This window comes from Triticum aestivum, chromosome 4A (assembly GCF_018294505.1).
Source record: "Triticum aestivum cultivar Chinese Spring chromosome 4A, IWGSC CS RefSeq v2.1, whole genome shotgun sequence".
Classification (NCBI taxonomy): domain Eukaryota; kingdom Viridiplantae; phylum Streptophyta; class Magnoliopsida; order Poales; family Poaceae; genus Triticum; species Triticum aestivum.
Window position 1 is genome coordinate 559,499,986 of NC_057803.1, and position 15,053 is coordinate 559,515,038.

Sequence of the window (15,053 nt, forward strand, 5' to 3'; positions counted from 1 at the left end):
TTGTCCTTGGTATTCGAATTACCAGTGTTCTTGGTTAAGTTGTTACTACGAGCTAGCCAGCTGTCTTCTCCTGCGCAAAAGTGGGTCATGAGTGTCGTGAGGGCTGCCATAGATTTCGGCTTTTCCTGTCCCAGGTGCCGGGCCAGCACTCGTCACGGATATTATGCTTGAAGGCTGCTAAGGCCTCTGCGTCCGGACAGTCGACTATCTAGTTTTTCTTTGTTAGGAACCGTGTCCAGAATTGCCTGGCCGATTCTTCTGGCTGCTGAATTATGTGGCTTAGGTCATCGGCGTCCGGTGGTCGCACATAAGTTCCCTGGAAGTTGTCAAGGAATGCGGCTTCCAGGTCCTCCCAAGAACTGATTGAGTTTGCTGGCAAGCTCTTAAGCCAATGCCGGGCCGGTCCCTTAAGTTTGAGTGGGAGGTATTTGATGGCGTGTAGATCATCGCCGCGGGCCATGTGGATGTGAAGGAGATAATCCTCGATCCATACCGCAGGATCTGTTGTGCCATCGTACGATTCGATGTTTATGGGTTTGAAGCCCTTAGGGATTTTATGATCCATTACTTCATCTGTGAAGCACAGTGGCTGTGCGGCGCCTCTGTATTGGGCTATATCACGACGCAGCTCGAAGGAGCTTTGTCTGTTGAGTTCGGCCCGGCCGGATTCATTGCGTCCGGAGTGACGATCACCATCACGTGCCGTGGGGCGCCTGCGCGATCCGTAGATTGATCTTGTTTGCTTTGCCTTGTCCTCTAGGATGTCGCGTAGGTCGGGCGCATTTTCCCATGCCTTAGTATGCTTGACGTGGTGCCGAGGCATGGCTTGAGTGGAGGGCCAAGAGGCCTCTCTGTCGCGGCCACGAGGTGGCCGGTCGGCCATGTCATGCGCTGGTGATGTAGGTGCTTCCTCCTCTAGTCGGGGTAGTAGCCTGCGCTTTGGGTAACTCTTGGAGGGGCGTTCGAGTTCATACTCTTCGGCCGCAAGGACTTCAGTCCATCTGTCAGCTAGCAAATCCTCATCAGCTCTAAGCTGTTGCCGCTTTTTCTTGAGGCTGCTTGCTGTGGCCATGAGCCTGCGTTTAAAACGCTCTTGTTCGGCAAGATCCTCTGGCACGACGAACTCGTCATCGTCGAGGCTTGCCTCGTCTTCGGAGGGAGGCGTATATTTATCATCCTCAACCTCTTGGTCCGCCACCCTCTCGTGAGGGCTGGCTTTCTCTGTCCTCCTGTGCCGAATTTTGCTGGAGGGGGTGTTCTTCGGCGCTATCCGGAGTAGTATTATCTCCCGTGCCGGAATCACCATTTTTGCTTTGGCGGGATTTAGAGCGGCGCCGCTGACGCCGACGCTTGGGCTGTTTCTTAGAGGTATTGTCCACCGCTGTTCCATCGCCATCTCCATCCTTTGGAGTGTCCACCGTATATATGTCATATGACGAGGTGGCCTTCCAATGCCCTACAGGTGCTGGTTCTTGTTCGTCTCCTGCATCGTCGTCCATGCCGTCGATGTCTTCGGAGTCGAAGTCAAGCATGTCGGTTAAGTCGTCGACAGTGGCTACAAAGTGGGTGGTGGGTGGGTTTTGAATCTCTTCATCGTCCGTATCCCAACCTTGCTGACCGTAGTCCGGCCAGGGCTCTCCTGATAAAGAGAGAGACTTTAGAGAATTCAGGATGTCGCCGAAGGGCGAGTGCTGAAAGATGTCCGCGACGGTGAACTCCATTATCGGCGCCCAATCGTATTCGATCGACAGGGGCGCGGGGGGCTCAGAGTTCGGAGAGGAATCCGGCTCCTCGGAGTCATGGGCCATGCGGAGTGCGGGGCTGGAGTTCGGCTCGATCGCCTCTGAGATCGCAGCCCCTGAGGCAGCGTCCAACCGCTGATCCTCGATTGGCGCAGTGGGCTCCAAATCAATGGTCGGAACCGATGCTTGTGCGGCCTCCAAGGTGCTGTTCGGCGGCAGAGCTATATCATGCCCATCGAGACAGTGCGGCACACTTGGCTGTGGCTCGAATTCGTCGAAGATCAAGTCCCCGCGGATGTCAGCCATGTAGTTTAGGCTTCCAAACCTGACCTGATGGCCAGGGGCGTAACTTTCGATCTGCTCAAGGTGACCAAGCGAGTTGGCCCGCAGTGCGAAGCCGCCGAAGACGAAGATCTGTCCGGGGAGAAAAGTCTCACCCTGGACTGCATCGTGGTTGATGATCGAAGAAGCCATCGGTCCTGAAAGCGACGACACAGAGGAACTCTCAATGAAAGCAATAATGTCGGTGTCAAAACCGGCGGATCTCGGGTAGGGGGTCCCGAACTATGCGTCTAGGCCGGATGGTAACAGGAGACAAGGGACACAATGTTTTACCCAGGTTCGGGCCCTCTTGATGGAGGTAAAACCCTACATCCTGCTTGATTAATATTGATGATATGGGTAGTACAAGAGTAGATCTACCACGAGATCAAGGAGGCTAAACCCTAGAAGCTAGCCTATGGTATGATTGTTGTATGATGAAGTTGTCCTATGGACTAAAACCCTCCGGTTTATATAGACACCGGAGAGGGTTAGGGTTACACAAAGTCGGTTACAACGGTAGGAGATCTTGAATATCCGCATCGCCAAGCTTGCCTTCCACGCCAAGGAAAGTCCCATCCGGACACGGGACGGAGTCTTCAATCTTGTATCTTCATAGTCCTGGAGTTCGGCTGAAGGTATAGTCCGGCTACCCGAACACCCCCTAATCCAGGACTCCCTCAGTGCACATGACCTGTCATCCACTCAAGGACCCAAGTCTTCGGATCCCTGTTGTAGCCACGAATGTGAAGAGTAGCATAGAACTGCAGCAGAAGCTCTTCGTTCCAATGCTCTTTGTCAGTGAAAAACTGCAGAAGGCCAACATCTCTGAAACAGTCTAGAGCTTCTTCCAAGCAGGGCAGTCCAGCAATGGCTTCACAATCCAGACGCATGTGAGGAAAGATCCGCTCTTGATTTTATAAGATGCAGGAGTAATAACTGCGCTGTGGAAAGCTCCAGAAGCAATCAGATGAGATCTTTGGCTTCGAGTACGGGTTCTTGGCACTGTTGAAGAATGTGTTGTGTGCCCTAAAGCTGTTTACACTAAACGAGCCTGGCAATGTTGCAGCACCGGGAAACCTTGACAGTATGGGCTTTGGCTTCTGGACCTGAGGCCTGTGCTCCACATGGTATTCATATTGTGGTCCGGGAGCAGTGGGAGGAACCAGAACAGGCCATTTGACAGTGACAATTTGGCCGCCATCAAATGCCTGCTCAACAGTGTGAGGCCTTGGGGGTGGAACTGCATCTTCAGCATTGACTGTGGCTCCAGGTTGCACACTAGCTTCAGGTGCATCATTAGCTTCAGGCACCATAGTATTGTTAGCCATGACAACATCATTGGCTTCAGTAGTGTTGGTTGTGGCCACCTCAATGTTTTCAACCTCCTCTTCAGTAGCAGGAGGGTCGGGCACTGACACGTTCTCCTCGAGAACGACTTCTTGAGTGACAGGGGGTGTGGCAACTCTTTCTTCTTCTTGTCTTGGTTCTTGATTGTCTTCGGCTGATGCAGCCAGAATGTCTTCAGCAGCTTTGGCTTCAGACTCAGAGACATTCACAGTAGGAGTGGCTTCAGGAAACACTTCACGTGCGACTAAGCTTTGTTGCACTTCTCCTTCTGGAATGCTCGACATGGTGACCAAAGGCCTAGGTCCTTTGTGAAGCCTGTGGAATGCGGGCGACACCTGTGGTGATGGAGTGGTCTGCACCATGTAGTCGTCGTCAAGCACTGGAGTGGTGACTTGAGGGGTTGGAGTTCTGGGAGTTTCATCTTGAATGGGGGTGTCTTGTTGGAGGCGATCAGCCCATGAAGCATCCTGAGCAATTGGCGTCAAAGGATAACCAATGTTGATGAGTTTGCTGTTCGTGAGAACAGGCGATGATACCGGTTGGTGCTCGATCTGAGGAAGGACTTCATCATCTTCTACATTGTCTTCACGATCAATGTCTTCAGCTGTGATGGGGTCAACAACTGGTACTTCTTTGTCTTCAGGAGCCTCTGTGGTAGCAGGCTCGTGAACTACAAGTTGACGCTCTTGGTTGGAGGAGGCAGGACGTGCAACTGAGATGGGCTCAACAACAAGTGGCTCTGTGGCAGCAGCATGCTCTTTCCACGAAGACTTTGTCTTCGGCTTCTTGGTTGATGGAGCACCATCAGAGGCATCCTTGTGCTTGCACTTCCTGGCATCAGCTTCAGCTGCCCTAGTTTTCTTTAGCTCTGAAGCTACCGAGGGGGCCTTAGGCTTCGAGCCTGTCATGCTGGCAGGGAAGACAATGCTAGGTGCTTCCTGCCTTGGTGCTTCAGTGTGTGCCGCAGCAGGCTTCTTCTTCTGTTTGGCAGCCATTCTAGGATCGATGCCAGGATGCCCCAGTGCCTTGCGCTTCTCAGCCTCATTGTGTCCTTGAACACATTTCTCTATGAAGTATTTCATCCGCTCTCTTGAGCCTCTGGCTTCCTCGCATTTCTTGTGAAACTGCTCCTTGAGGTTATGCAACATCTGCTTGAACTTTGAACATTAGCCACACTGAGCTTTGCCATGTGCTTCTTGAACTATGCCTTCTCAAAATCAATTTTGTTCTTCAGCTCGATGATCTTCTGAGCCAAGGCCAACTCATTTGCAATGGCTCCGTGGAAGGTGACGCTGATGTCCACTGGTCGTTGAACCACTCATCAATGAAGTTGTTCAGAATATCCACATCAAAGAGGGGCAGATCATTGAAGATCTCCGCCTCTTGCTTGCTCTTGATTAGAAGCTCAAGAGCATCATCACATAAGTCTTCGTCGCTTGATAGATCAATGGTTTCATCTTCGTTCCTCAGAACGACAGCTGGAGTTAGTTCATGCCCAGAAATCTTCATGGGCTTCTTCTTGGGCTTCTCCTTCTTCTTGGAGACACGAGAAAGATCTTCAGATTGCACACTGGGTTCAGGAGGTGCAGTGGCCAATGGCTTCGCACGCGAAACCTTCAGTGTAGCAGAGGGCTTTGAAGCCTTTGATTTCTTCTGCTTCTGCTTTGGTGGGGCTGGCGCATCTTCAGAATCTGCGTCGTGAGCTGAGTGGTCCACCATAGCCCCCTGTACTGCAATATGCGTGATGAGGCCTTCGAGGTTGTAGAAGGGGCCGATTTCATTGGGATTGGCATCACGTGTGCCATCAGCCCTTGGAGCAGATGGACCAGGGTTAAAGTCGAGGCCAAAATGCTTCTTATTCTTCTTGGCAGACTCTTTGGCAAACTGAAAGTTGCACTTGAAGTGATTGTCATCGCGACACCATAGCAAACTAGATGGGTCGGCATTTTCAGGTTGTGGTCCTCGGACCATGCAATGATAGAAGCCTTGAGCAATAGCTTCGGGCTTGGACTTGGGCTGCAGATTTCGGTACAGAATATCTCCCCATGGATGCTTGATAGTGTTCTTTTCAGTGTATTGAACAGTCACAAATCTGTACTTGAACCATTCTTTGGGCCAGTATCTTCGAATCCATTGGATTTGGGTCTTGCGCTCACCATAGGTTTCTTCAGGATCTGACTTGTACATTTCAAAGAGATCTGGTGGTAGGTCCTTGGTTGTATCCCCACAGCGCTGCATGCCGCCCTTTCTAGTTGATTTCTCAGTGGCCATAGTATTCAAGCTGAAGGCTTCAAGATTGTGAATGGCTTCCGTTTGCTGGTCAAACAGGAACTAGCTTCAGGAGAATTGATGTGTCGCTGTAAGCATTCTGCAAACGAATGCAGACTATGAGAACCAAGGGATTCCCCACAGACATGTACCTGTGACAACATTAGAGGTGCGAGGGAAGGGGAAGAGGTCATATGCATTCTTGGAAGATTTTGAAGATAAATCAGTTTGAAGACATTGACCTCATAGTGCAAAGACATTCACTTATTTGATGAGAGTTGGTTCAGATTTGTACAAATCCAAGAATAAGTACAAGTGAGGAATCTAACTAGTAGTGAAGCATAAGTGAATATACTTGGCATGATATGAGATGCAAAACAAGATAGATCCAGATTTGCAAGCTTAGAAACCACTTCTAGTTGAAGTGGATGGATTTGACGAATCAAAAGGGCAGTAAAAGTAAGATTTAATTACCAGACGAAGAACTGCTAGACGAAGTTGAGAGGGAGGCCGAGCAGTTCAATCTCCCGTGCCCTAACTTGGTGGCGGAAGAGACCTACAGTGGCAGCGGAGAGGACGAGGTCCGCGGCCGGCGTGAGGACGGCGTCGAAGATGTCACGGCAGCTAAGCGCTTTATCTCCGGCGTCGTCGTGAGCTAGCAGAGGCGCTAGGGTTTTGGTGCGAGGAGAGGAGGTGGAAGAAGAGATAATGACCGTGGCGAGGTGTGTATTTATAAGGACAGGGACGACACACGTCATTACGCAGGTGCCCCTGGCGGTTCACATCTGAAAGACACGTGGCATGCATGCAACACATTGGAAGTTGTTCCATGTTCCCACGCACGCCTGGATTGTCGGGTGGTTGTTCCGGCTTCTCCGGGTTTCAGGCAATAAGGATATAGCATTAAAATAGATTCAATTTTTGTCTCTATGTCTTCTGCTGACAAGGTCTTAGAGAAGACAATCGTCAGTTTCAATAGAATGCATATGATTTGGATAGATAGAATGTGAGGTAGAAGCATAGAGGGGGTTAGGGTCCGATCACATTCACTTAGATCAAAAGATTCAAGCAAGATAGATGGCTATAAGTGAATGCTGTAGAGGACAGAACACAAAGGTGTGTATATCAGTATGAGACCAAATCAACACTGTGAAGATAAACATGACATCAAATCAGTGTTGGAGACAAAGCAAATGCGAAGACTTATGCAAATGTGATGTCAATAAAAACACTTCAAACAAGAGTTGGGTGGTGGCGTTACCCACCGTATAGGAAGTATTAGACCCAGACATGACGCACAATTATCGTGGCGCTCTGAAGTCAAATTCTGCATTAATGTATTCACACTTAGAGTGTATGTCTTCATTGTTTGAAGATATACAGTACTTCGTGTGTTGCACATCTAAGTCATCACATGCATAAGCGTAGGATGTGTGTCCAACTACAGGACATTCGAGGATTCTAAGATATTTAGCTCACACCGCAACTTGCAAAACCTTTTCTCATCCAAGGGCTTTGTGCAGATATCTGCCAATTGCTCTTCAGTGCTGACGTGAATGATATCAATATCTTCCTTCATGACATGATCCCTGAGAAAGTGATGATGAATTTCAATGTGCTTTGTCTTCGAGTGCTGAACTGGGTTGTTGGCAATCTTGATGGCACTTTCATTGTCGCAGTAGAGTGGTACTTGCTTTAGTTGGATGCCATAGTCCTTGAGAGTTTGCTTCATCCGTAGAAGCTGAGCGCAGAAAGATCCAGCAACAATGTATTCAGATTTAGCAGTGGAGAGAGACACACGGTTCTGCTTCTTTGAAGACCAACAGACAAGTGATCGTCCAAGAAAGTGACATGTGCCTGATGTAGACTTGCGATCAACCTTTTCACCAGCATAATCAGCATATGAGAATCCAACTAGATCAAACTCTGAGCCCTTTGGATACCATAATCCTAGTGTTGGGGTGTAAGCCAAATATCGAAGAATTCGCTTCACAGCTAGGTGATGCGACTCCTTTGGTGCCGCTTGGAATCGGGCACACATGCAAACGCTAAGCATGATATCTGGCCTAGATGCACATAAATAGAGTAAAGAACCAATCATGGAGCGGTATACCTTTTGATCGAACTCTTTACCATTGTCGTTGGGTCCAAGATGACTTTTGGTTGGCATTGGCATCGTGTATCCCTTGCAGTTTGCATTCCAAACTTCTTCAGGCAATCTTTGAGGTATTTCTCTTGAGATATGAAGGTGTCGTTGTTTTGCTGACGGATTTGAAGACGAAGGAAGAATTTCAGTTCACCCATGCTACCTCTTGAGCACTGCGTTGGTTTTCCCCGAAGAGGAAGGGATGATACAACAAAGTAGCGTAAGTATTTCCCTCAGTTTTTGAGAACCAAGGTATCAATCCAGTAGGAGGCTACACGCCAGTCCCTCGTACCTGCACAAAACAAATAAATCCTCGCAACCAACGCGAATAGGGGTTGTCAATCCCTACACGGCCAATTACGAGAGTGTGCAATCATCATTAGTACTATGGATATTCAAGGAGTTCATACTAACAAATTGCAATGATGCTCATCATTCAAAGATTTAGTGCCAAACATTTTATAGACTTCTTATTCTAGCACCTGAGTACAATTTTCCTTTCCATCATTCTCATGAAAAATATTAAAAAGATGAAGTGTATGAGGCTAACTCAATTCCATTTTTTTGTAATTTTCTTTTATAAATTAAACTATTGATAAAACAAGAAACTAAAAGATTCGATGGCAAGATCTAAAGATATACCTTCAAGTGCTAACCTCCCTAGCAACGGCGCCAGAAAAGAGCTTGATGTCTACTACACAACCTTCTTCTTGTAGACGTTGTTGGGCCTCCAAGTGCAGAGGTTTGTAGGACAGTAGCAAATTTCCCTCAAGTGGATGACCTAAGGTTTATCAATCCGTGGGAGGCGTAGGATGAAGATGGTCTCTCTCAAACAACCCTGCAACTAAATAACAAAGAGTCTCTTGTGTCCCCAACACACCCAATACAATGGTAAATTGTATAGGTGCACTAGTTCGGCGAAGAGATGGTGATACAAGTGCAATATGGATAGTAGATAATGGTTTTTGTAATCTGAAAATATAAAAACAGCATGGTAACTAATGATAAAAGTGAGCACAAATGGTATTGCAATGCGTTGAAACAAGGCCTAGGGTTCATACTTTCACTAGTGCAAGTTACCTCAACAATAATAGCATAATTGGATCATATAACTAATCCCTCAACATGCAACAAAGAGTCACTCCAAAGTCACTAATAGCGGAGAACAAACGAAGAGATTATGGTAGGGTACGAAACCACCTCAAAGTTATCCTTTCTGATCGATCTATTCAAGAGTCCGTAGTAAAATAAAATGAAGCTATTCTTTCTGTTCAATCTATCATAGAGTTTGTACTAGAATAACACCTTAAGCACAAATCAACCAAAACCCTAATGTCACCTAGATACTCCAATGTCACCTCAAGTATGCATGGGTATGATTATACGATGTGCATCACACAATCTCAGATTCATCTATTCAACCAACACAAAGAACTTCAAAGAGTGCCCCAAAGTTTCTACCGGAGAGTCAAGACGAAAACGTGTGCCAACCCCTATGCATAAGTTCACAAGGTCACGGAACTCGCAAGTTGATCACCAAAACATACATCAAGTGGATCACGTGATATCCCATTGTCACCACAGATAAGCACATGCAAGACATACATCAAGTGTTCTCAAATCCTTAAAGACTCAATCCGATAAGATAACTTCAAAGGGAAAACTCAATTCATCACAAGAGAGTAGAGGGGGAGAAACATCATAAGATCCAACTATAATAGCAAAGCTCGCGATACATCAAGATCGAATCACCTCAAGAACATGAGAGAGAGAGAGAGATCAAACACATATCTACTGGTACATACCCTCAACTCCGAGGGTGAACTACACCCTCCTCGTCATGGAGAGCGCCGGGATGATGAAGATGGCCGCCGGAGAGGGATTCCCCCTCCGGCAGGGTGCCGGAACGGGTCTAGATTGGTTTTCAGTGGCTACGGAGGCTTCTGGCGGCGGAACTCCCGATCTATTCTGTTCCCCGATGTTTTTAGGGTATATATATATATATGTGAAAGAAGTCGGTCAGGGGAGCCACGAGGGGCCCACGAGGGTGGGGGCGCACCCAGGGGGGCAGGCGTGCCTCCCTGCCTCGTGGCCACCTCGAAGTTTCCTTGACGCATACTCCAAGTCTCCTGGATTGTTTTCGTTCCAAAAATAACTCTCCCAAAGGTTTCATTCCGTTTGGACTTTGTTTGATATTCATTTTCTTCGAAACACTGAAATAGGCAAGAAAACAACAATTTGGGCTGGGCCTCCGGTTAATAGGTTAGTCCCAAAAATAATATAAAAGTGTATAATAAAGACCATAAACATCCAAAACAGATAATATAATAGCATGGAGCAATAAAAAATTATAGATACATTGGAGATGTATCACCGAGCTTCCCTCGATGGTTCATCATTGGCATCGCGTATTGCGAGCCTGAGTCCTTGCTTCCTTGAAGGACCATGTTGGTACATTTTCCTAAACATATTTCTTCCTCTGAAAAATTTCCAAAATTTTTAGTAACTTCAAAATAAAAGTGAACCAAACTCAATAAAATTGATAGCAACTACCCCCACAAGCGCCTAGAGGATATATCATGCATTAAAACTACTTTTGACCATATAAATTTGACATGCAAGCTCAAGAACAGGGTCACCTAAGCAGCAATATTTTTGCAATGAATAAAGCACTAGAACAAAAACTAATTGGACCATTGGAGGAGTCACATACCAAAAAACAATCCCCCAAAGCAGTTTTGTGAATGGAGCTTCAAGCAAGGAGATCGAAAATGGCAGCAAGATGAGCTTGGACTCGGGTTTGAGATGGCTAGTGATGTTTTTGGGAGGAAGGAGTGTGTGGTAGCTGGAATAAGTGGAGGGGAGCCACCGTGGGCCCACGAGGTAGGGGGCGCGCCCAGGGGGGTGGGCGCGCCCTGGACCCTCGTGGCCAGGTGCTTGCTCCCCCTGCTGTGTTCTCAGTGCTAGATATTCTCAAATATTCCAAAAAAATCATATTTAAATTTTAGGGCATCTGGAGAACTTTTATTTTTGGGGTATTTTTTATTGCATGGATAATTTAGAAAATAGACAGAAAAATACTATTTTTTGCTTTGTTTAGTATAAATAACAGAAAGTAAAAGAGGGTATAGAGAGTTGTGTTTTCTAAATTCATCCATCTCATGCTCATCAAAAGGAATCCACTAATAAGGTTGATCAGGTCTTGTTAACAAACTCATTCCAAATAACATGGAACCAGAGAATTTTCGAATGACACTAGGTTACCTCAACGGGGATATGCATGCCCCAACAATAAGAATATCATATTTCTTTTTGGTAGCAGGAAGAGGAAATTCAAAACCTCCAATAGTAATAGTTGAAAATTTTCCAATAGAATTGATACTGTGGACTAGAGGTGTTTCCTCGAAAAGTGTACCGTATGCTCATTACCATTAACATGAAAAGTGAGATTGCCTTTGGTGCAATCAATAACAGCCCCTGTAACATTCAAAAAGGGTCTTACAAGAATAATATACATACTATCATCCTCGGGAATATCAAGAATAACAAAGTCCGTTAAAATAGTAACGTTTGCAACCACAACAGGCACATCCTCACAAATACCGACAGGTATAACAGTTGATTTATCAGCCATTTGCAAAGATATTTCAATAGGTGTCAACTTATTCAAATCAAGTCTACGATATAAAGAGAGAGGCATAACACTAACACCAGCTCCAAGATCACATAAAGCAGTTTTAACATAGTTTCTTTTAATGGAGCATGGTATAGTTGGTACTCCTGGATCTCCAAGTTTCTTTGGAATTCCACCCTTAAAAGTATAATTAGCAAGCATGGTGGAAATTTCAGCTTCCGGTATCTTTCTTTTATTAGTAACAATATCTTTCATGTACTTAGCATAAGGATTCATTTTAAGCATATCAGTCAAACGCATACGCAAAAAGATAGGTCTAATCATTTCAGCAAAGCGCTCAAAATCCTCATCATCCTTTTTCTTGGATGGCTTAGGAGGAAAAGGCATGGGTTTCTGAACCCATGGTTCTCTTTCTTTACCGTGCTTCCTAGCAACAAAGTCTCTCTTATCATAATGTTGATTCTTTGATTGTGGGTTATCAAGATCAACAACAGGTTCAATCTCTACACCATTGTCATTGCTAGGTTGAGCATCAGCATGAACATCATTATTAACATTATCACTAGGTTCATGCTCATTACCAGATTGTGTTTCAGCATCAAAAATAGAAATATCATTGGGATTCTCAGGTGTGTCTACAACAGGTTCACTAGAAGCATGCAAAGTCCTATCATTTTTCTTTTTCTTCCTCTTAGAAGGACTAGGTGCATTAATATTATTTCTCTGAGAATCTTGCTCAATTCTCTTAGGATGGCCCTCAGGATACAAAGGTTCCCGAGTTATTTTGCCACCTCTAGTCATAACTCTAACAACATTATCGTTTTTCTTACTATTTAATTCATTAGCAAATCATTTCGAGCTTTAAGTACTTGTTCTACTTGAGTGGAAACCATAGAAGCATGTTTACTAATAAGTTTTAGTTCACCTTTAACATTAGCCATATAATCACTCAAGTGTCCAATCATATAAGCATTATGTTTCAATTGTCTATGAACATAAGCATTAAAATATTCTTGCTTAACCATAAAGTTATCAAACTCATCTAAGCATTGGCTAGCAAACTTAGTAGGAGGGATTTCGGCTTTATCATATCTATAGAGAGTATTTACCTTTACTACCTGTGTCGGGTTATCAAGACCATGTATTTCTTCAACAGACGGTCGATTAAGACCATGTATTTCTTCAATAGGAGGTAAATTCTTAACATCTTCAACTTTAATACCTTTTTCTTTCATAGATTTCTTTGCCTCTTGCATATCTTTAGGACTGAGAAATATAATACCCCTTTTCTTCGGAGTTGGCTCAGGAGTTGGTTCAGGAATTGGATTAGGGATTGGATCAGGAAGTGTCTAATTATTTTCATTAGTCAACATATTATTCAATAGAATTTCAGCTTCATCAACAGTTCTTTCCCTGAAAACACAACCAGGACAACTATCCAGGTGGTCTCTGGAAGCATCAGTTAGTCCATTATGAAAGATATCAAGTATCTCATTTTTCTTGAGAGGATGATCAGGCAAAGCATTAAGTAATTGGAGAATCCTCCCCCAAGCTTGTGGGAGACTCTCTTCTTCAATTTGCACAAAATTATATATTTCCCTTAAAGCAGCTTGTTTCTTATGAGGGGGGAAATATTTAGCAGAGAAGTAATAAATCATATCCTGGGGACTACGCACACAACCATGATCAAGAGAATTAAGCCATATCTTAGCATCACCCTTTAATGAGAACGGAAATAATTTAAGGGTATAATAGTAGCGAGTTTTCTCATCATTAGTGAACATGGTAGCTATATCATTTAATTTAGTAAGATGTGCCATAACAGTTTCAGATTCGTAGCCATAGAAAGGATCTGATTCAACTAAAGTAATTATCTCAGGGTCGACAGAGAATTCATAATCCTTATCAGTAACAAAGATAGGTGAAGTAGCATAAGCAGGATCATATTTCATTCTAGCATTCAAAGTTTTTTGTTTAAGCTTAGCTAATAGTTTCTTAAGATCACTTATATCATTGCAGGCAAGAAAGTCTCTAGCAGTTTCTTCATCCATAACATAACCTCCAGGAACAAAAGGTAATTCATATCTAGTAGTATCAAGCATAGAAGTAGTTTCATCATAAGTATCATGCATAACAGAAGTGGCATCATCAATAACATGCGACATATCAGAATTAATAGCAGAAGCAGGTTTAGGTGTCGCAAGCTTACTCAAAACAGAAGGTGAATCAAGTGTAGAGCTAGATGGCAGTTCCTTACCTCCCCTCGTAGTTGAGGGATAAATCTTGGTTCTTGGATCTTTCAAGTTCTTCATAATGATAAGCAGATATAAATCCCAAGTGACTCAAATAATAGAGCTATGATCCCCGGCAACGGCACCAAAAAATAGTCTTGATAACCCATAAGTATAGGGGATCGCAACAGCTTTCGAGGGTAGATTATTCAACCCAAACTTATTGATTCGACACAAGGGGAGCCAAAGAATATTCTCAAGTATTAGCAGTTGAGTTGTCAATTCAACCACACCTGGATAACTTAATATCTGCAACAAAGTATTTAGTAGCAAAATAATATGATAGTAGTGGTAATGGTGGTAAAAGGTAACGGTAGCAAAAGTAATATTTTTGTGTTTTATAGTGATGATAACAATAGCAACGAAAAAGTAAATAAGCGAAGAACAATATATGAAAAGCTCGTAGGCAATGGATCGATGATATAGAATTATGCCGGATGCGATCGATCATGTAAGATTCATAGCCTAGGGTGACACTGAACTAGCTCCAGTTCATCAATGTAATGTAGGCATGGATTCCGAATATAGTCATACGTGCTTATGAAAAAGAACTTGCATGACATCTTTTGTCCTACCCTCCCATGTCAGTGGGGTCCTATTGGAAACTAAGGGATATTAAGGCCTCCTTTTAGTAGAGTACCGGACCAAAACATTAACACATAGTGAATACATGAACTCCTCAAACTACGGTCATCACCGGGAGTGGTCCCGACTATTGTCACTTCGGGGTTGCCGGATCGTAACACATAGTAGGTGACTATAGACTTGCAAGATAGGATCAAGAACTCTCATATATTGATGAAAACATAATAGGTTCAGATATGAAATCATGGCACTCAGGCCCTAGTGACAAGCATTAGGCATAGCAAAGTCATAGCAACATCAATCTTAGAACATAGTGGACACTAGGGATCAAACCCTAACAAAACTAACTCGATTACATGATAAATCTCATCCAACCCATCACCGTCCAGCAAGCCTATGATGGAATTACTCACGCACGACGGTGAGCATCATGAAATTGGTGATGGAGGAAGGTTGATGATGACGATGGCGATGGATTCCCCTCTCCGGAGCCCCGAACGGACTCCAGATCAGCCCTCCCGAGGGAGTTTAGGGCTTGGCGGCGGCTTCGTATCGTAAAACGCGATGAATCCTTCTCTCTGGTTTTTTCTCCCCGAAAGTGAATATATGGAGTCAAGGTTGAGGTCGGTGGAGCGTCTGGGGGCCCACGAGGTAGGGGGGTGCACCCAGGGGGCAGGCGCGCCCCCACCGTCGTGGATAGGTGGAGGCCCCCCTGA